Source organism: Panulirus ornatus, chromosome 56, assembly GCF_036320965.1.
Source record: "Panulirus ornatus isolate Po-2019 chromosome 56, ASM3632096v1, whole genome shotgun sequence".
Taxonomy (NCBI): domain Eukaryota; kingdom Metazoa; phylum Arthropoda; class Malacostraca; order Decapoda; family Palinuridae; genus Panulirus; species Panulirus ornatus.
Window position 1 is genome coordinate 21,625,538 of NC_092279.1, and position 22,367 is coordinate 21,647,904.

Here is a 22,367-nt window from a genome sequence, read left to right on the forward strand (position 1 = left end):
TGCTTGTAGCAGGTGATGACGGCCTTGTGTTGCGCCTTGGACTCAAATGAACCACTGCTGCCAGCGTGTCCTCGAGACACCACTCCTCCGGCCAGGATCTTCAGTGTGTTGTTGAAGGACTAATTAGCGTCGCCAAGAGCCGGGCTGAAGAGGTACGGGTCTTTAAATGACTTGATCTTAAGGCTGTTGATATCTTGGTGGCGGTAATGTTTATGTTGTGCCGGGGAGGCCATTATGGCAGCACTTCGCTGTATATTCTTACACAGAGCTCACCATCCTAGACTCGCCCATCAAATTTCTTCGAAGCAGACTCCTCCTCTTCCTCCTCTGCTCCATCGCCCGCCCATATGGTATACAGTAAGTCTAAGGGGCCTGAGCTTAAGCTGTAGGCAGTGACGGATCCTCGGTGCACCACACCGCCATTCATTCACAGGAAGCTGGCTGGCTGGCCGGCTGGTTGGCCGGCTACGTCCCAGGTACCGTAGAACGGCCCCTGCCCAACTTGGGGAGACACACCCTTGTGGTCACCGAGGCATGTCCTTGTAGCCCCTGGACCACCACTCACCAAGGGTCCTTCTCCCAGACACCCGTGGCCTTGGAGGACTCGTCAGTCAACCTTTCCACGACGGACTTTCGCGGGCTGTTTACATCATGTCGCCATATGAGCAAGCCACTCTACGGCCAGGCTAAGCCGGGGGAGCAGACATTCCTGTACTGCCTCATTAGCAACCCACTTCACAGCCGAGGCTAAGCCACTGCAAACCAGTCCCGGGTTAGTGTCTCGTTGCATCACTGGTGACCTCTTGTGTCCCCACCACTAGGAGACATTGGCTCGGCGGAGGGCTTCACGAACAGCGAGGGAGCTGGCTGATGACCGTGTCTGGGTTTGTGACGCGTGATGAGAACAGAGCAGAACTGGCAGCTTTGAAGGCACGAGGGCGGGGAGAAAGACACTTCGTTGGTGCCTCCTCCAAGATGTTGGCTTTCCCCGCCACTCGCAAGAATTTTGTGCCCCGTTGCCTCTCGAGCTCGCCTTCTTGCAGAATATTGACCTACATCCCTTCCTCTTTCCCTCCTTCCCTCCCTTCTCTTAGACGACACACCCTCCAACCCCTCCCTGTACTAAGGCATTATTCCCCGTATCTCCCGTCACCCCTTCAAGGTGTGGGTCTGCTGCAGAGGCTTACTAGAATAAAGCTTGCCCGAGAAAGAGTGGAGGAGAGGTGGCAAAATTGCAATCTGCCGCTCCAGTTATAACACGAAGGTAATTATTGCGGAGGTGAAACTTCGCCAGGTATTGGGTCTTTATTATGTACAACCTTCTCCCATCCTGCCTCAACCACGTCATCCTCTCTCTCTCTCTCTCTCTCTCTCTCTCTCTCTCTCTCTCTCTCTCTCTCTCTCTCTCTCTCCCCCACCATGCTGAACCACATATCTTCTTAACTCTCATCTCAACCTGTATATATATATATATATATATATATATATATATATATATATATATATATATATATATATATATATATATGTGTGTGTGTGTGTGTGTCTGATGAAAAGGTGATAAGTTAATCCAGCTGCTCAGGTGTCTGTAGACCCGACCTTTGAAAGTGTTATGACCCAGGAAGAGGGAAGGTCGAGAGAAGAAAGGGAATTCCACAGCCTTTTTTTTCTTTTTGTACGAGGAAAGAAGATGGTATGATAACGGCCAGTGCTCGTGTGTCAGGTCTCCGTGCATATAAACTGTGGGAAGAAGCAGTCAGTCGTGTTTCTTCAGGTCTTAGGAGCTGGAACACATGTAGCCAGCTCACGAGAACCATTGGATTATTTCTAATAAATATTAACATCCCTTAGATGACGTAGAAAGAGATGAAGTTACTGCGGAAACTCCAGTTAGTGGACAGAGACACTGAGGTATGAAATCACTGTGGATATCTTCTTCCCCCTGGTGCTCGCGAGGTGCTGGGCACGGTTGTGACACGCATGACCCGCCCCCGAGGAGTGGGCCTTCTCCTCACCCTTCACTCACCTTCAGCCAGGGAGGAGGGAAAAGGACATACTCATCCAATGCACTGATGGCTGTACCAGAGGAAGAGCGTTGTAGAGTGACAGGAGTCCCGTAGGTCGCGCCCTCGGAAGTTAATATAGCTCTGGACGGGTCTTTTCGTGGTAGTTAAACCCTCCGTCAGTGTCAGTGGTGTTACGACGCTCTACGTAACCAGCTCATTATGGTTGCCAGTACCGCATGGCAACGTGTGATGATAATCCTTTCGCAGTAATGTCTTCTTGTGATTGGTGCGGTTGTCGGTGCATAGCTGTTGACGTGGCTTGTTGAATCCCTCTGGGGTCTCTCTCACACGTAGCGTTGAGACGGGAAGAGGATTGAGTAGCTCTTGTGTGTGTGTAGTCTTTTGGACTGGAGAGGAAGAGACCCCCTTGCCGTGGTGCAGATGATGGCGATGGTTCTCACGAGACTGTTCAACACGTTGGTCCCTTGGAAGTCACGCTGAGCCGCTGAGGGACCAGGCAAGTGTATTTACACACGCGTTTCAAGTCGAGAACAGCGCCACAGGGAGATGAACGCGTTCTTCAAGCTTAGCCAAGAATGGATGTTGGATGCATTTATTTCTGGATTCCTCATTTATTTCTGGATTCCTCACTGAGTCTTTTCGTATGAAACTGATCCTGACTGAGGTCAGGGAAGACGAATAGTGAAGGGGTCTTGAAATCCATCTTTAGGAATCATTTTCTTAGATTTATTTTCAGTAATTCGTCGGTCAAGATCCAAGGATCGTTCCAGGGGAAGATGCTCAGCTAGGGTGAGTTGCGGGACTTGGAGGGCGTCCAGGGGTAGTCGGTAGCAAAAAAACACGATGATCGAGGGCGTGTCGTGTGTGTGTGTCGTGTGTGTGCGGCCTTGATAACGGTAACGCAGGAATGTTGTCGTGTGGTGAGGGGGACCGCTACAGAGTTGTCAGCGAGATCATCATCAACAGATGAGATTCGGTTGGGAAAAAAAAAAAGAAGAGAAAACACATTCGATTATCCCGTGGGATATCAAGCAGGCTGAGCGAGCCTCCTGGGACGAACCAACCGTTCAAGTTGTGTTTAGTGGGAGATGGAAACATCCCTGCTGGTTTTCCTTTCTTTTTTATATATCTACAATTTTCTTTCTTTTTTTTTCCTGTTTTTTTTTTATTCTTTTATCTGATGGTGGTGGCTGACTTAGACTTGATGCTGTTAAAAGTAAGAGCGTCGGTACAGGAGGGTATGGTCCGCCTCGAGAGGTGTGTGTGTGTGTGTGTGTGTGTGTGTGTGTGTGTGTGTGTGTGTCTGTTAGCTTGGTGTTCCTAGCCAGGCTGCCTTGGCTGCTGCACTCGGGCGAGGCAAGACCGTAGCCACAGTGAGATGGTCCGCCAGCCAGAGTAACGAGTCTATTGGTCGGCCGTCGTGAGCGGATGATAAATGAAACGATGATGAGACTAAATGATAAAATGAAACGTTGATGAGAATAAATGATGCTAATTGAACCTGAGGCGAGGGATGGGTGTAAGAGACGGTGACGCATTTGGTAGAATACTCCCTTTTGAGGATGGGTGAAATATTGCTCGAAATGACCGGGATGTTGGGGTCTTAGTGCTGTTGCTGCTGCTGCTGTTGCTGTTGCTGTGAGTGGTGACTGTAGTGAGCGAGCGTCTGGGCTTATGGTGTTGACTTCACTGGCCCTGCCGCCGTGTGTACCCCGTGCAGTGTGTGTGTGTGTGTGGAGGTCCTGGTTGGGGACATTGTCCGTCAAAAGTTACTGCCAGTTTGTACCCCTTTTTTTTTTTTTGGTGGCATTGTCATGTCGTGATATATTTTGCCGTCTCTCTCTCTCTCTCTCTCTCTCTCTCTCTCTCTCTCTCTCTCTCTCTCTCTCTCGTTATGCTGATGGCGCCCTCGTTGCCGAAGTCGGTCCCCAAGTTAATCCCCAAGACTTGTTCCTGAGGGTGCGGGAGTTGGTTACCCGTCGGAGGAGGAGATGGGGGAGATCATATATCCTTGTCTGGCTTGCAGCTCCCCGGGCGCACATCCTAGTGAACCTACGTCGTCCCCCATCTTCACCCAGGGGTTGATCCTCTCTCTCTCCCAGTTGGTCACACAGGCGAGGCAGATTCAGTCTGACGCTCGTAGTAGAGTCGTGATTCGAACACTTTGAGTACGACGGTGCGAACCCTTCAACACGAAGGAACGACTCTTGAGTACGACGGTGCGAACCCTTGACCACGACCCTTGGCCACGACGTCACGGCCCTTGACCACGACCCTTGGCCACGACGTCACGACCCTTGAGGCTCAGGTCGAAGGTCAGGCCATCATGCCATGGGGTGGCTCGCATCCCTTCCCTTGCGTGCAAGAGTTTAATGATGAAGAGAAGTCAGGAAAACAACCTTAGCCTGGAACTATCAAGTTCCTGCAAGCATTAAGACCATTATGGACGACCCGACAAAGTTACCAAGATACAAACAAACAAACAAACAAGCACTGGACAGATATCTGTAAGTGTACGAAACAAACATGACAGATATCTGTAAGTGTACGAAACAAACATGACAGATATCTGTAAGTGTACGAAACAAACACAAACATGACAGATATCTGTAAGTGTACGAAACAAACATGACAGATATCTGTAAGTGTACGAAACAAACATGACAGATATCTGTAAGTGTGCGAAACAAACACAAACATGACAGATGTCTGTAAGTGTACGAAACAAATACAAACATGACAGATATCTGTAAGTGTACGAAAAACAAACACAAACATGACAGATATCTGTAAGTGTATCTGACGAGCAAGAGCTGCCTCTGGGGCCCATTACTCTTCTTGATTTATGTGAATGACTAGCCGGACAGGTGTAGACTCGCACCTGAATGTGTTTGCAGATGATGCATACGTCATGAGGGATGCGAAGACCGTGGAGGACTGACTCGAGTTACAAGGGCACCTTGATAGACTCCAAGATGGTTGATGAAGTTCAACGTCCCACATCAGGAAAGTAGTAAAATGGGGGAACTAATTCTTTGCTGGTAAATATTACACCAGCATTCAAGTCTGTGGATAAGGAAATATTCAACGAACTGTTCATATCCTACGTGAGGCCATGACTAGAATATGCTTCTCCGATCAGATCACCGCCGCCCCTAAAGAAGCACAAAGAACTGTAAGAGAAGACCTTGAAGTAGGCAGCAGATGTGGTACCGGAATTGAGAAAGCTGAGTTACAGGAAAAAGCTAGAGGCTTTTAAGTTCACTTACTGTGGAAGAGAGAAAAGTGTCAGGGATGTCTTCGAGAGATGGAGGATTGAAAAGAAATGGAAAGTGGAAACGGATGGTAATTACGTGGGAAGCAAGACATTAAGGGAATGAGGCGACCACTAGACGCCGAGGCGAGGGACGAGGGGCTTCTTTCGTAATGCTGTGCCTCACACAAACAGATTCGGGATTGCGTATGCCATTGACTTGATATCACTTGAGATCCTTCTTCAGTTCTCCCTCCTCCTTTTACTCTTCTTCCCCTCTTCCTTCTTTCCTTCCTTCATTTCTCTCATCTTTCTTTCTCCTCCTCCTTATTTTATATATATATATATATATATATATATATATATATATATATATATATATATCATTTAATGCCGGCCTCGATTAAGGACTTTGGTCCGTGACTGGATTCGTCGACATTAAAGAAATAGAATTGTCCGTCTTGTCGAAAACTGCCAAACTGAATCAGGCCGTGTTTATCCTGCCTGCTCAGGCTAGGGTTAGGTTAGGTTAGGTTTTGAGTCATTTTGAGCTTACAGTTCACATGACGCCCGCTCACACCTAAATGCAGTTAAAAGTACGTGTATTTTTGGGGGGTCATTATTATCAAGAGACCTCAATTATCTTACTTTACACTGGCGGTGGACTGAGATTGGCTGGTAACTGCTCAGTACAGTGGTACAGGATATACATTATTGTAGCGCAGTGGTCACATAGTGTGGAGGAAGTACTGGTAAAAATGATAATGGGCAGAGAGGTGTGAACGGAGAGAGAGAGAGATAGAGAGAGAGAGAGAGAGGTCCAGTCACGAAACTTTTTTTTTCTTTTTATGGATAAATCTTTTTAAAAGTTGTCCAGCTCTCTGTTCCAGCCTTTGGGGGGAAAACGTAAGGCCGAAGACTTTTGCTCTCCCTGAGGAATTAGAGAAAGAGAGAGAGTAGTTGACGTTGGCAGGGAGGGAGGGAAGGAAGGGAAGGAAGGCATAGTATTGACCTCTGCACTCGGGACAGCTGTTATGTCTTCCGCTGTTCCTCCATTTTTTTTTTTTTAATCTTCCCTCATGAACTTTTTTCATTTCGTAAGCACTACACACACACACACATACACACACACACACACACACACACACACACAGAGAGAGAGAGAGAGAGAGAGAGAGAGAGAGAGAGAGAGAGAGAGAGAGAGAGAGCAAATCTTATATATTCTGATTCTCCGTTTAACGTGTTCGTTACGATATATATATATATATATATATATATATATATATATATATATATATATATATATATATATATATATATATTGAAATGGTTTAGGCACATGGAGAGAATGAGTGAGGAAAGATTGACCAAGAGGATATATGTGTCGGAGGTGGGGGGAACGAGGAGAAGTGGGAGACCAAATTGGAGGTGGAAAGATGGAGTGAAAAAGATTTTGTGTGATCGGGGCCTGAACATGCAGGAGGGTGAAAGGAGGGCAAGGAATAGAGTGAATTGGAGCGATGTGGTATACCGGGGTTGACGTGCTGTCAGTGGATTGAAGCAGGGCATGTGAAGCGTCTGGGGTAAACCATGGAAAGCTGTGTAGGTATGTATATTTGCGTGTGTGGACGTATGTATATACATGTGTATGGGGGGGGGGGGTTGGGCCATTTCTTTCGTCTGTTTCCTTGCGCTACCTCGCAAACGCGGGAGACAGCGACAAAGTATAAAAAAAAAAAAAAAATATATATATATATATATATATATATATATATATATATATATATATATATATATATGACCATTGAGGAGCTGATAGCCGCTGACTGTACTGAGTTCATGTTCCATTGTGTTGAATAATGTAATATACTACTTTGGGGGTGGATGGGGAGGGGAGGCAAGGAGGCTAGTGAGTGGGTGAGTGGTGATGCGGAAGTGGGAGAGTCATGGCTAGGAAGGGAAAGTGGGGAGAGAGAGAGAGAGAGAGAGAGAGAGAGAGAGAGAGAGAGAGAGAGAGAGAGAGAGAGAGAGAGAGAGAGAGAGAGAGAGAGAGAGAAGGGGGTCGTCGAGTGAAAGTGAGCTGTGCCGGGACTTGGTTCATGAGTTTATGGGCAGAACGTGACGATTAAAAGAGGCAGAGAGACAAGGGCGATAACTGAAGGTGGTGGTGGGGGCAGCAGCAGCAGCAGCAGGTGGTGGTGGTGTTGTACACCCGCGATGGATGGGTCAGGCGCGCGCAATGTTGCCGTACTGTAGGGTTTGGATCAGTGGTGAGTTGGGTAATTTTTATTAATGTTATTATTATTATTATTATTATTATTATTATTATTGTTATTGTTATTATTATTATTATTATTATTATTATTATTATTATTATTATTATTATTACTATTATTGTTTTTTTTTTTTTTTTTTATACTTTGTCGCTGTCTCCCGCGTTTGCGAGGTAGCGCAAGGAAACAGACGAAAGAAATGGCCCAACCCCCCCCCCCCCATACACATGTACATACACACGTCCACACACGCAAATATACATACCTACACAGCTTTCCATGGTTTACCCCAGACGCTTCACATGCCTTGATTCAATCCACTGACAGCACGTCAACCCCTGTATACCACATCGCTCCAATTCACTCTATTCCTTGCCCTCCTTTCACCCTCCTGCATGTTCAGGCCCCGATCACACAAAATCTTTTTCACTCCATCTTTCCACCTCCAATTTGGTCTCCCTCTTCTCCTCGTTCCCTCCACCTCCGACACATATATCCTCTTGGTCAATCTTTCCTCACTCATTCTCTCCATGTGCCCAAACCATTTCAAAACACCCTCTTCTGCTCTCTCAACCACGCTCTTTTTATTTCCACACATCTCTCTTACCCTTACGTTACTTACTCGATCAAACCACCTCACACCACACATTTTCCTCAAACATCTCATTTCCAGCACATCCATCCTCCTGCGCACATCTCTATCCATAGCCCACGCCTCGCAACCATACAACATTGTTGGAATCACTATTCCTTCAAACATACCCATTTTTGCTTTCCGAGATAATGTTCTCGACTTCCACACATTTTTCAAGGCTCCCAAAATTTTCGCCCCCTCCCCCACCCTATGATCCACTTCCGCTTCCATGGTTCCATCCGCTGACAGATCCACTCCCAGATATCTAAAACACTTCACTTCCTCCAGTTTTTCTCCATTCAAACTCACCTCCCAATTGACTTGACCCTCACTATTATTGTTATTGTTATTATTATTATTATTATTATTATTATTATTATTATTGTTATTATTATTATTATTATTATTATTATTATTATTATTATTATTATTATTATCATTATTACTATTATTATTATTGTCATTATTATATTGATAATTATTATGATAATCATTATTGTTAGCATTATTATCATGATTATGATTATTATTATTTTTGTAATGATTATAATTAGTTAATAATAATAATTATAATAATATTGATAGTAATAATGATAAGGATGATAATGATAGTAGACATTATTATTAATATTATTAGTTATTATTATGATTATTATTAGTGCTATTATTATTATTATTATTATTATTATTATTATTATTATTATTATTATTATTATTATTATTATTAACCCCAGCACACACACACATGATGACTCGTCTACGTGAAAAGAGGACAAAAAAAAACCCATTGGGTCGTTAATGTGCGTGCATGACGGGGGTATCTGGTGAGTGTGTGTGTGGCAGTGGTGGTGAGGGTGCGTAGCCAAGATCTGGTGTTACTGGTGCATGACGGGTCAGCCGCTGGGGCTGTTGGTTGGTTGGTTGGTTGTACCATCGCCTCCATGAGAGTCTGGGTGTCGCATGGTGGTCGTGATCACGGTCCCTAGGATCCGTTGTTGGCGTCACGGTCTTGTCTTCTCTCTCTCTCTCTCTCTCTCTCTCTCTCTCTCTCTCTCTCTCTCTCTCTCTCTCTCTCTCTCTCTCTCTCTCTCTCTCTCTCTCTCTCTCTTTCTCTCTCTCTCTCTCTCCTCTTGTCACTCTCGTCCGTCTACTGAGCCAAGGCCTTCACAGCAGGTAGCACCACGCGCCAAGTTCCTAAAAGCTATCTTTTCTTATGTGTAGTATACTTTTTTTTTTTTTTGCCCGTTTAAGTTGAGGACAAGGAGGGTATAACTGTGTTAGGGGAGTGGGGTGGGGAGATATTTAACCCGGTGTTTTTTTTTAATGTGTGTGTGTGTGTGTGTGTATGATTTTTGTGGTGGTGTTATAAATAGTTTAATTGCTGTTGTTGCTGTATCTGTTTACTGCTCAAGGATATTCTCAAGGCCACACGCCCTTCGAGGTAATATATATTATATATATTATATATATATAATTTATATTATATATATAATATATATATATTATATATCATATATTATATATATATTATATATTATATATATATATATATATATATATATATATATATATATATATATATATATATATATATATATATATAACTTACAAACTTCCAACAGCCAGGATCGAACCCGGGACCCCTAGATATACGAGGGTGTGGAGGACCTCCTCAGTACCAGTTTTAAAAGTTGCTCTTAATTCAGTTGTTTTTCCCTCAAGATTTTACTTATCGAAATCTTCGACGCCAAATCTTGGCAAGATATTTATGACATTGTATTCCCCCACCCCTTACCCTACCCTGCCACTAACCCCTGGCGCCAGAGTAATTTGGTTGCTCTGTCTGACGCCGGAGCATTGAAGCCAAGTGTGGTGTTGGAGCATTGTGGCCAAGTGTGGTGTCGGAGCATTGTGGCCAAGTGTGGCGTTGGAATATTGAAGCCGAGTATGGTGTTGGAGCACTGTGGCCAAGTGTGGCGTTGGAGCATTGAAGCCAAGTGTGATGTTGGAGCATTTTGGCCAAGTGTGGCGTTGGAGCATTGAAGCCAAGTGTGATGTTGGAGCATTTTGGCCAAGTGTGGCGTTGGAGCATTGAAGCCAAGTGTGATGTTGGAGCATTGAAGCCAAGTGTGGCGTTGGAGCATTGAAGCCAAGTGTGGCGTTGGAGCATTGGAGCCAAGTGTGATGTTGGAGCATTTTGGCCAAGTGTGGCGTTGGAGCATTGAAGCCAAGTGTGATGTTGGAGCATTTTGGCCAAGTGTGGCGTTGGAGCATTGAAGCCAAGTGTGGCGTTGGAGCATTGAAGCCAAGTGTGATGTTGGAGCATTGTGGCCACCTGTGGTGTTGGAGCATTGTGACCAAGTATGATGATGGAGCAGTGTAGCCAAGTGTGATTGCTATGTTACTCCTTCAACACTCTCGTTGGATTGTGAGTTTGTGATCACGCTCTCACACAGTGTCACCATCTTTTAACGTTTGAGAACCGTGACACGTGTTCTTCCGTCTCGACACCTGTTATGTAAACAAGTGTGGCTGATATTTACATACGTATGTATCTGACACATGTATTCCCATCCAGTGTAACACACGTGCAGCATTGGACTAGCACCTGTGCGGCTGACGAGAACTGTATATACACAGCTGGGCAGGTGTTGAAGGCAGCTGCAATGATGCAGAGGTGGCAGACAGCTGCTTGCATCTTTCTGTATGTGGTTTCCAGTCCCTCGTAATTGGGTCTGGTGGCTTCTGATTGGATTGGATTAGGATATGTTGTGAATCTTGGGTGTGTTTTGAACTCGTCGGTACGACCCTTTTTTTGAGAGCGACCTTACGACCCGTTGTAGGATATGATGACCTGGCCCTTTGACGTAGTTCTTAAAGGGGGTCAGGTCTAAAAGGCCGAGCCATCATGACCCCCAAGGGTCGTACCGTTGTGACGGAGGGTCGTACCTTCGTCTTCACGGGTCGCACCGCCGTGGGGAGAGGGGGGGGGGTGTCAGTAACAGATTGTCCTGTTAAAAACAACAGGAAGTTCGAGACGTTGCCGAGGTACGCCTGGCCACAGCGCGCTCGCTCGCGCCCTGCGTACGTGATATTGAGGAAGTGGGTGGATGGGGCTCCTCCTGGTGTACACATGTGTGCCTGGGTAGTGAGACCGGAGGCTGACGGCTCGACGTGGCGTGTAGAGGAGGAGTGGTTTGATGGAGTGATCAATATGGCGGCGTTCAAGGATAGGGAAATGGCGTTGAAGAAAGGGAGAACATGTATAGGGCGTGGATACGAACTGGAAAAATGCATATCGTGCATGGGGTAGTGGCGTGGAAGCGGGGTATATACCGTTTACGGGGGAGTGGCGTGGAAGCGGTGGATAGAGCGTGTTTATGGCATGTAGCTTGGTTGCTTTGCTAGTGTCTGCGTGAAGAGGAGAGGGCGTTTTGGGCGAGGACTGGGGAGGTAATGGCGCGGATTAGAGGATGAAGTGTGGACAGAGAGAAAGGAGTTGGTTCCGGGTCGTGTCTGGTGTGTGTGTGTGTGTGTGAGAGAGAGAGAGAGAGAGAGAGAGAGAGAGAGAGAGAGAGAGAGAGAGAGAGAGAGGAGCGAGGGGTAGAGGGTGTGCTGTCAGCCAACCAGTCTTCTTCAGTAAGTCGTTACGTCACCGACTTATTTATTCTGTTTATCTCTCGTGTTTGGGGGACGGGGCGGCCGACGCCGGCCGTGGTCAGGTCTACACCCCTGGTGTCTCTCCTTCTCGACCTTGTATAAGTTTTATTTTTGTTTATAAGTTTAGAGTCTTAAAAAAGTTTGTGGGATACGTAAGGCGGGAGAGTCAATCTGGAATGTAAATAAGCAATTTTTTTTTTTGCCCTTTAGGCACGGGTTTGCGGCCCTTGAGCACGGCGGTACGGCTCTTGAGCACGAGGGTATGGCCCTTGAGCACGAGGGTATGGCCCTTGAGCACGAGGGTATGGCCCTTGAGCACGAGGGTATGGCCTTTGAGCACGAGGGTATGGCCTTTGAGCACGAGGGTATGGCCCTTGAGCACGGGTTTGCGGCCCTTGAGCACGAGGGTATGGCTCTTGAGCACGAGGGTATGGCCCTTGAGCACGAGGGTATGGCCCTTGAGCACGAGGGTATGGCCCATGAGCACGAGGGTACGACCCTTGAGCACGAGGGTATGGCCCTTGAGCACGAGGGTATGGCCTTTGAGCACGAGGGTATGGCCCTTGAGCACGAGGGTATGGCCCTTGAGCACGAGGGTATGGCCCTTGAGCACGAGGGTATGGCCCTTGAGCACGAGGGTATGGCTTTTGAGCACGAGGGTATGGCCTTTGAGCACGAGGGTATGGCCCTTGAGCACGAGGGTATGGCTTTTGAGCACGAGGGTATGGCCTTTGAGCACGAGGGTACGACCCTTGAGCACGAGGGTATGGCCCTTGAGCACGAGGGTATGGCCCATGAGCACGAGGGTATGGCCCTTGAGCACGAGGGTACGACCCTTGAGCACGAGGGTATGGCCCTTGAGCACGAGGGTATGGCCTTTGAGCACGAGGGTATGGCCTTTGAGCACGAGGGTATGGCCTTTGAGCACGAGGGTACGACCCTTGAGCACGGCGGTACGGCCCTTGAGAACGACGGTACGACCCTTGAACACGACGGTACAACCCTTGAGCACGGCGGTACGGCCCTTGAGAACAACGGTACGACCCTTGAACACGACGGTATAACTCTTGAGCAATGCGATACGGCCCTTGAGCACGACGATACTACCATTAAGCACGACAGTACGACCCTTTGGGTGTACGATGGCCCGGCCTTTGATTTGACCCCCTGCCCTTAAGGTTCATGTTAAAGGCCAAGAGGCCCATTATATCCAAGGGCCGTACCATCGTGCACCAGGTTCGTACCATCGTGCACCAGGGCCGTACCATCGTGCACCAGGGTCGTACCATCGTGCACCAGGGCTGTACCATCGCGCACCAGGGCCTTACCGTCGTGCACTAGGGCCTTACCGCCGTGCTCCAGGGGCGTACCATCGTATTCTAAGGAACGAAGTGTGTGAAGCTCTTAAGTCTGGTTGGGGGGGGGAGTAGAAACCGGAAGAAAACGGTTTCATGAAAAGAAGGAAAAACTTGAAGAGTTTGGAAATGAAAACGTCCCTGTGTTTTGAGGATGATGAAGATTGGTCATTAGATATTCTTGGGTCCCGTGATGCCATGAATATTTACATCGTTATTATGGTAAGACTGTAGCTCTTGTAGTGGAAATTACTTACGTCGTAAAAGATATAATCAGAAAATACTTTCCAGAAGTGTATTGATCGATTAATTGTTGATAGGGTAAGAGAGAGAGAGAGAGAGAGAGAGAGAGAGAGAGAGAGAGAGAGAGAGAGAGAGAGAGAGAGAGAGAGAGAGTGATTGAATGTGGTTGAAAGAGATGAAGAGAGTGTGGTTGAATGTGGTTGAGGGAGATGAAGAGAGTGTGGTTGAATGTGGTTGAGAGAGATAAAGAAAGTGTGGTTGAATGTGGTTGAGAGAGATGAAGAAAGTGTGATTGAATGAGGTTGATAGAGATGAAGAAAGTGTGGTTGAATGTGGTTGAGAGAGATGAAGAAAGTGTGGTTGAATGTGGTAGAGAGAGATGAAGAGAATGGGAGAAGAGAAGTTGACAGAGAATATGTTTCATAAGTGGACAAGGAGAAGCGGGAGATCAAATTGGAAATGGAGAGATAAGGTGAAAAAGATTTTGAGCGATCGGGGCCTGAATATACAGGAGGGTGAAAGGCGTGCGCGGGATAGATTGAATTGGGGCTTGGTGTTCAACTGGGGGCGACGAGCTGTCAGTGGACTGAACTAGGGCATATGAGCATCCGTAGGAAACCACGGAAAGGTTTGTGAAGCCTGTTTGTGAATGGGGAGTTGTGGTTTCGTTGCAGTACTCATGACTTATAGAATGATATGAGAGAGAGAGAGAGAGAGAGAGAGAGAGAGAGAGAGAGAGAGAGAGAGAGAGAGAGAGAGAGAGAGAGATTCCGGGTGTTTACGTTTTCAGATTAATCATCTTTTCCAAGAGTCTCTCTCTCTCTCTCTCTCTCTCTCTCTCTCTCTCTCTCTCTCTCTCTCTCTCTCTATATATATATATATATATATATATATATATATATATATTTTCCACCCGAGTGGAGACCGTATCCAGTTCCCGGAGAGGAGTGGGACAGCCTCAGTCCTTTACGACACACACACACACACACACACACACACACACACCCGCGCGCGCACTGGCCAGTCCATTGCGATCATCATCACAAGTCTCACACCTCGAGCCTGATGCCAGCCTGCCTGCACGTTTGGATTCCGTGCCGACGTGCCATTCTTATATTGTGATTTGCATACTACTTGCAGAAGTAATTGTTTACGCTCTCGGACCACTTGATGCGTTATCGCTGTGTTGATAATCATTCGTCAGCACGTTCTACGTATGCTGGGAGCGTTCGCTGGCAAAGGCATAGTCCTGTTGCGACACACACAGTCTTTCTGCTAACTCGCTGTGGTAGTATATGTCCTTCGTATCGTAAGCCGGGAATACGTGGGTAGCCCTCGAGTGCAGGTAATGAGAGTGTGTTGACAGAACTGGTGATACATGTGGTCGCAGATGAATGGCGAGGGTCTTCATCACACCATAAGATGGTCTCTTGGTTCTTGTACGAAGACCATTGTGATTCACAGCGTGCTTTGGAAACGGCTCCGGGCGGATGACTGAGGCCTGTGTAGTTTAGGGAAGGGGCGCATTGTTTTTGTACTGTGGCCGGGCCATCTTAACACGACGTCGTGTTCACGGGTCGTACCGACGTATTCAGGGGTCGCACCGACGTGTTCAGGGGTCACACCCGCGTATTCAGGGGGTCGCACCGTCGTATTCAGGGGTCGTACCTTCGTATTCAGGGGTCGCACCGTCCTATTCAGGGGTCGTACCGCTATATTCAGGGGTCGCATCGACGTATTCAGGGACCGCACCGACGTGCTCAGGGGGCATCGTCTTCTTCACGAGTCGCACCGTCGTATTCGCTAAGTTTCAGGTCCAGCTTGTGAAGTCTTCGTCGCAGTAGAGGAGCCAGCCAGGGTCACTCCTGTTCGTTCTCGTACGAACTCGCCTCCCGACGCTCGGGTCTCAGGGGCGACAGTAGGTAAACATGGAACAGGAACGCCTTGTCCTCGGAGACCTGAGATCTCTTCTCTTGCTCTTAACCTACCCGCTGTTACCTGTATTTGGCGTCCCCCAAATACAGGAGTTGTCAGTAGTGGTATATACACCTGGACACTGGCGGGTGTAGTCTTAGTAGTCAGGTGTGTGACACAGGGGCACTAGCGGGTGTAAACAGATGTGTGACACTTGGACACTGGCGGGTGTAAACAGATGTGTGACACTTGGACACTGGCAGGTGTAAACAGATGTGTGACACCTGGACACTGGCGGGTGTAGCGCCCAGTATACAGTTTTATGACACCTGGGCACTGGTGGGTGTAGCCAGCAGTAGGACACTGGTGGGTGTAGCCAGCAGTGTGACACCTGGACACTGGTGGGTGTAGCCAGCAGTGTGACACCTGGACACTGGTGGGTGTAGCCAGCAGTAGGACACTGGTGGGTGTAGCCAGCAGTGTGACACCTGGACACTGGTGGGTGTAGCCAGCAGTAGGACACTGGTGGGTGTAGCCAGCAGTGTGACACCTGGACACTGGTGGGTGTAGTCCCCATTAGTCAGATGTGTAACACCTGGATAACTAGTTCCAGGACACACTGGTGACAACCTTCCGGAGGTATCGTATATAGATTTCGCCTCAGCTTGTCTTCCAGTCGGCCAGTTATCTACCGAATATATTTTTTGGGAGGTAAAACACCCTTTTTGAAAATCCAGTTTCATCAATGTTATCATCACACGATAATTTACGTTGGCCGGAACGACCTCGCTTAAGGAGACAATCAGTGATCCCCCTAATGATGCATTGTTATCTTGTAATGAGGCAGTTAATTATATTATTATTTTTTTTTTTTTTGCCTCCCCGGAAGACTTATAATCATCTCGTTAGCTCATAAGATGTCATCAAGTGCTCGTAATACCCGGTAATCAGAGAGATATTTTAACATGCCTATATTTCAGTCTTTAACTACATCTAACTACATCATGGGGTCATTACGGGTTATAAGTCTTAGCGTCTATCACACACTAGTCTTGAGTTTACTCTAAAAAAAAAAAGGAAGAAGGAACTGGTTGGGTGATGACTCACAAGATGTTACGTAATGTGGAGGTGGGAACGAGGAGCTGGGTCGGGAGCGGGTGGATCTGTCCTTAGCCTCCTGCACGTCTGCACCCACGCTGACACCACCTCGCTCCTCGCCACCGTGGGAGTGTTAGCTGTTCCATGCATGACGTCTGTGATTTACGTAGTGCAGATGTTAGCTGCTGGTTCCTTTGGAGACGAGGTTTCTGTCTTAGGAATCAGAGTTTTTGAGAATACTTGTCTCAAATGGAGAGTATGAGAAACGTTGCAGGACGTAGGGTTGGTTCGTGTGTGTGTGTGTGGTGTGTGGGTGTAGCGCGTCTGAGCATTAGCAGTGTCGACTATAGTGCTGGTGGTGGTGCGAGTAGGGAAGCTTCATCGTCACCCCGGTGATGGTGTTGTGACTGGGGTGTGTGTGTGTGAGTTCGGGAGGACCATCAGCCCCCTACAGTGTGGCTCATGACGGCGATGGTCGCCCGAGAGAGGTTATGATACTCGGGCTTTTACAAACACCGCTGGACCCAGCGAATGACTGTGAGGGGGAACGCCGTCTCGATTCCTCTGAACCATACAGCCAAGTCACTCTCTGGTTTCTAGTCCTTAAATGACATCTGTTTTAAGTATATTTATCTATACCCGGGGTCAGTGAACAATTAATCTGTAACTACTATATTATAAGCACGCCAGCGGTCTCTCATTTTTTTTTTTCAACTTGAAGTTGAATTAAAAAATTACACGAGTTATATAAACCGATGATTCTTGGGTGTGCGCGGCCATGCGTTGACCGGTTTAATGAGTGCGATTCGTTTCTTATAGAATTAAATTCCAAGATATGCGCGCACACACACACACACACACACACACACACACACACACACACACACACACACACACACACACACACACACACCATGCATAAAGCCCCCGTTCCTTGCTACTGTCATGATGTGACTAAGGTTAAAAAACATTATCAAGCTGGTCTAACCCCATGATGTATCCTGGACCAACAAGAAAGAAGACATCCACAATAACCAAACACGAACCTTACTCTACATGAGAGCCGATCTGATGTTGTATTGACCCACATCTCGGCAGTGCCTTGAAGTATATCCGGACACAAGATCTCTTTCTCTGTCAGTGTTTCGTGTGTAGTTGTTGAGATGGTCAAGTTTACGTTGTCACGAAAAAAAGAAAAAAGAACATTGAGGTGTGATTTGTTAGTACCCAAGTTACGTTTACGCGCACCGCTCCAGTGCCTTCTTCGCCTGTTGGCCTACCTCGCCTCCCGTGAAGGCGTCAGCTTGGGCGTCTGTTTTACAGTGCGCGTTGCCCAGCAGCAGTGGCCGGTCTCTGTAGATTAAGACACCTTAGTGACAGTCGAGTGAGGAAGACTCTTCCGGCAAAGGCAGCACCCCGTAATCTCCTATTTTTTCATTAATGAAGTGATGGTGAGTTCTTTCTTTTTTACACATTGGTGTTTACACATTGGTGTAAATGAAAAGTAAATTGTAAACGAAAGTTTTTTATTTTTTCATCAGCTGGCGGGGAGATGGGGATACGGGGCGGGGGATGAGCGACTCTGGAAAGTAAGCCGGGGGGGGCTCGTCACCTGGTTGTCGATAGCAGTGGCAGCCGTGGCTCGAGCTGTACCAACCTTACCCACTGCCGAGCTGACACTTCCACTGCAAGAGGAGGAGGAGGAGGAGGGGTTTCCTTCTCCCCCGCTGGGAGTACGTGGCATAGCTTAGGTTTAGATGACTCGAGGAAGAGGAGGTTCTGTACCACGACATACGGTTGAGGGTGAACGTAGCCAAACTGGCGCGGAATGGAAGACGGAAGCTTGGAGCACTGATGTAGTGAGAGGTAGACAGCAGAACGTATTCTACTGGGCGAGTTTCGAGTTGGGACAGCAAGTGATTCCCCCTGAGTGGAAGTAGAGCTGAGACAGACGGTACAACGAACGATAAGAGGCGAATGAAGTGAAAGTGAGAGACGTAATAAGACGAGAGTCTGATGGCTGGTCGTGGTTGAAATGTGTCATTCAGGTCTGCAGGCGAACGCAGATGAAGAGAGACGAAGATCGGACGAAAAACTATGTTAAGACTATTGCAGTGCTAATGCTACAGCTGCTATGTTTGTGGAAGTGACTGTGGTCTATGCGGTGAGGTATATGGAAGAGGTAGTTGAAGCCCACTGGTTTGGTGGGGGACCCAGGATAGGATTTGTTTTTGGTCCTAGAACTCTTTGGCACCCCTTTTATCGGCCACCATCCTCTCCTACGAGTGTGTGGACACACCCGTAATGGAATGGTCAACAGAAGAATGGGGACCACTGACCGTCACAATTTTTTTCTTTTCTTAAGCCTGGTAGCCTACTGGATTCAGGTGCGAGTTCGAGCCTCTCTCAAGAGCGAGTTCGAGCCTCACGCAAGAGCGAGTTCGAGCCTCACTCTAGAGCGAGTTCGAGCCTCACTCAAGAGCGAGTTCGAGCCTCTCTCAAGAGCGAGTTCGAGCCTCTAGAGCTCAAGAGCGAGTTCGAGCCTCTGTCAAGAGCGAGTTCGAGCCTCACTCAAGAACTCGGTTGTTTTCAAGAGGTTGTTGTGGATCGTACTGGTCTCGTCAGCGTCGTACCGTTCTGGGTTGTTTTATCGTAACGATACAAACTAGGATGAAGCACGCACCATGGAATTACTCAGGTGGGATAAAAAGGTAGTGGGAGGAAATGATCGTGGCGAGTACTTTTTTGATGGTTCTGGATGTCCCAGGGTTCTGAGGTCCCAGTGTATTGTACACCTTGAGATGGACGTGTGAGCTGTCTTCAGGACTACAAGGGTTGTGAGTGAATGCTGCTGGTTATATATATATATATATTCATATTCATTACTATTGACTGTTGTGTGTGTGTCGTGATGAAGACGAATGATCGTGGCTGTGTAGGGGTGTAGTAGTGTGGACGGGCCGTCGTCTCCCAGGGACCTGAACCAGTAGTGGTATACACTACCCAGCCATCCTCAGGTCACCACAGAGTCTCCGGCTGAACATAATCTCATGTTTGCCCTTTTGGACACCACTGTGCCACACGCTCATGTTTAGTTTGCAGCCGAGACAGCAAAATTTGTAAACTGCAGAGGAAGAAAAGAATGATTTGTCAGCTAACATTACTCAGTATCTGATGACCAGCATCGGGAACGGAAGGTTGAACTAGAGTGGCCCATCTCGATTGGCAGCGACGAAATAGTGTGCGTGTGTTTTCGAAACGAAACGAAATTAATTCATTAACAAATGATAATGTAATGGACGCTCTCAAATTCGATTTTACTGGCTGTCAGGCGAGTTTCCTGCTACATTTTGATCACAACAGAGATGAACTTTTTCCATTGTAAAGCAATAGTGAACATGTAGTTAACCAAGCGCCGACTCTCGACCAATCACAATGTAAACATGGCGCGACGATGACTTCACAAGATAGAAAACGAGCGTAAGATATACCGTCAAGCGTACAGAAAACGAGCATATGATCTACTCAGTCACTGTTTATACACCGTTCAGCGTCCAGTTCTCCTAGCGCTTCGTAAGGTGATGAAAAGTGAATTCTTTTCGCGTTGTGTTGATGATGGTATTCTCAAACAAACATGTTGAGCAGCTCAGTGAGCGGGGAAGAACGCCGGACGCCATTGTATGTTAGACTTCCAAAATACATTTAGTTAATCACTTTATGATGCGTAAAAAGTGGCGAGATATTTGAAATGTATTTGCGACGTTAGATTCTCCATAACCATAACCATTCTTCAAGCGACTGCAAGTTCACTTGAAATGATCATACATATATTTTTGTGTGTTATTAATAAGACTCATTGTATAGTTTCAGTCCATACGATAGAGTACAGTATAGTTCTTATAAAATAATTATCATTATCTTTACTGATTTATCCCTTGTGGAGGGACAACTTACTGAGTGTTGAGGACGAGGCGACTAACCTTCTCGTGTCGATTCCAATCCTTTATCGACGGTCGAAAGGAAGTGAGTAATGTATCAGGAGGTGAGGAAGCGTGCGTGGCCTCAAGATGCTATATTGTATGTGATGCTGCTCTCTCAGCAGAGCTTGGCTCGGGTCGGGTATATTTATATGTCGTGAAGGTCGGAAACATCCCCGTGGCCAGAACATATATTTTTTTTTACCCACTCATATTTTTTAAAGACTCGTGGAGGATTCTCGTGTGGACTGACTACCACTGGCTGTACGAAGATTAAAAGCATAATAGAAAGATGTATGTTGATGGAGCAAGAGGCAGACTATATACTAAAAATATCTATTGTTAGATCCTCATTAAGAGATAGACATGGTTTGTTAAGGGTCAGAGAGGAAGGAGCATAAGATTGATCGACTTTATTCAGGTTTCATGTGACAGAACTGCTGAGTCTGTGGTAGACAGTCATAGGAGGATCAGATGAGATTATGTTGTCAGTTGCTGTGACAGCTATGTCGCCTTGTATCTGCTGTACAGTCGACGCAATCGACAGTCTTTCGAGACTGATTATTTGTGATTCTAAAGAAAACTGTCATTTATCGTTTATGAAATATATAGCATCTTGTTGTGAGTAGTAACTTTTAAATGGCTGATTTAGATGCCATAAACAGTAAGTTATGTAGTTCATTTGTCTCAATTCTATATTGAGTGTAGAATTTTTTTTTCTTTGTATTTTCCTGGGTAATACATTTCCATCAGGTTTGCATATGTTACCAGGTTCATTTTGCTCTCTGTTTTCAGGTGAGTGAGGCCACATCTGCCGATCCATCTCCCCCAGTCACCCACACACACCTCCCTGGTACAGGTGAGTGTGCACTGAGCATCGTATTGACAACACATCCCTGGTCATGTGATCTTCCCTCCCCTGCGCTGGCATAGACCAGCCACAATACTAGCGTTAAGGAGCTTATAGCCAGCCACCTGAGCCGGGGCGGGTATGTATGTTCCACCCGCGTGAGAGCTGGAGGCTATACCGGTGTACGGTTACCGTCTGTGTAGGTGATGTGGGATGAGCAGTTAAGTGAACGTAGGCTGCATCCGGTGGCCCACAATCGGGTCGGAATCCCCTAGGCTTTCTGAGAAGCACGGAAGAGAAGGGATGAACTTCAGAAATTCTAATAAAGTAATTGATCAAATTAAAGAAAATAGGAATATGGGAGAGAAGGGATGAACTTTAGAAATTCTAATAAAGTAATTGATCTCTTAAAGAAAATAGGAATATGGGAAATATATATTTTGTGTGGAGGTTATCACGTCTTTCCGTCTTTCTTACCACATGTCCCTCCCTCCTTCCCTCCTTTCCCAGGTATCCCTCTCCCGAGAGGCTCTTGGGGTAGGAGGAGGAGGAGAAGGAGGATATTCCAGCGCTTCCTTTGGGCCCGCGTCAGCTCCAGGCGGCTCTGACTTGCACCGTTCAATCATAGTGTAGCCTAAAGCGACTTACCAATATTTTTCCACCATTTATAAACTAATAAATGTGGAGTAACTTTAGTTTTCTTTTATTCGTGTCTGATGAGATTTATTTTGAGAGAGAGAGAGAGAGAGAGAGAGAGAGAGAGAGAGAGAGAGAGAGAGAGAGAGAGAGAGAGAGAGTCAGTCCAGGCGATAAAAGGAAAATGGCACCAAAGGACATTCTATTCAGCCCAGGACGGTATGAAAGTAGGTCTGTCCATCACACCCGAGGACATACACGCGGCATCATCCGGCTCCCAGACGGTGTTGTAGTCGCCCGCCCCCGCTGGAAATGAAAGAGACACTTGGTAAAGACACCTGGAAACGAACAGAGGCACCTGAGGACGACGTCAGAAGGTGTGGAGAGACGAGAGAACTTTGTCGAATCCCTCTTGCTGTATGTTGCTGTCGTGTACTCCTGCAGGAC

At 46.9% G+C, this 22,367-nt stretch overlaps 1 protein-coding gene across 8 annotated transcripts in view; it reads left to right on the top strand.

Annotated features, from left to right (window-relative positions):
- Positions 1-22,367, top strand: part of LOC139766006 (uncharacterized) — a 513,479-nt gene that overhangs the window by 193,852 nt on the left and 297,260 nt on the right. Inside the window, exon 2 of one of the 8 annotated variants that reach the window (XM_071694063.1) lies at positions 21,230-21,293. The exons of the other annotated variants lie outside the window; for them this stretch is intronic. The gene's annotated coding sequence lies outside the window, so the exon portion shown is untranslated. The remainder of the gene's footprint in view (positions 1-21,229; positions 21,294-22,367) is intronic. 8 annotated transcript variants of the gene reach the window in all.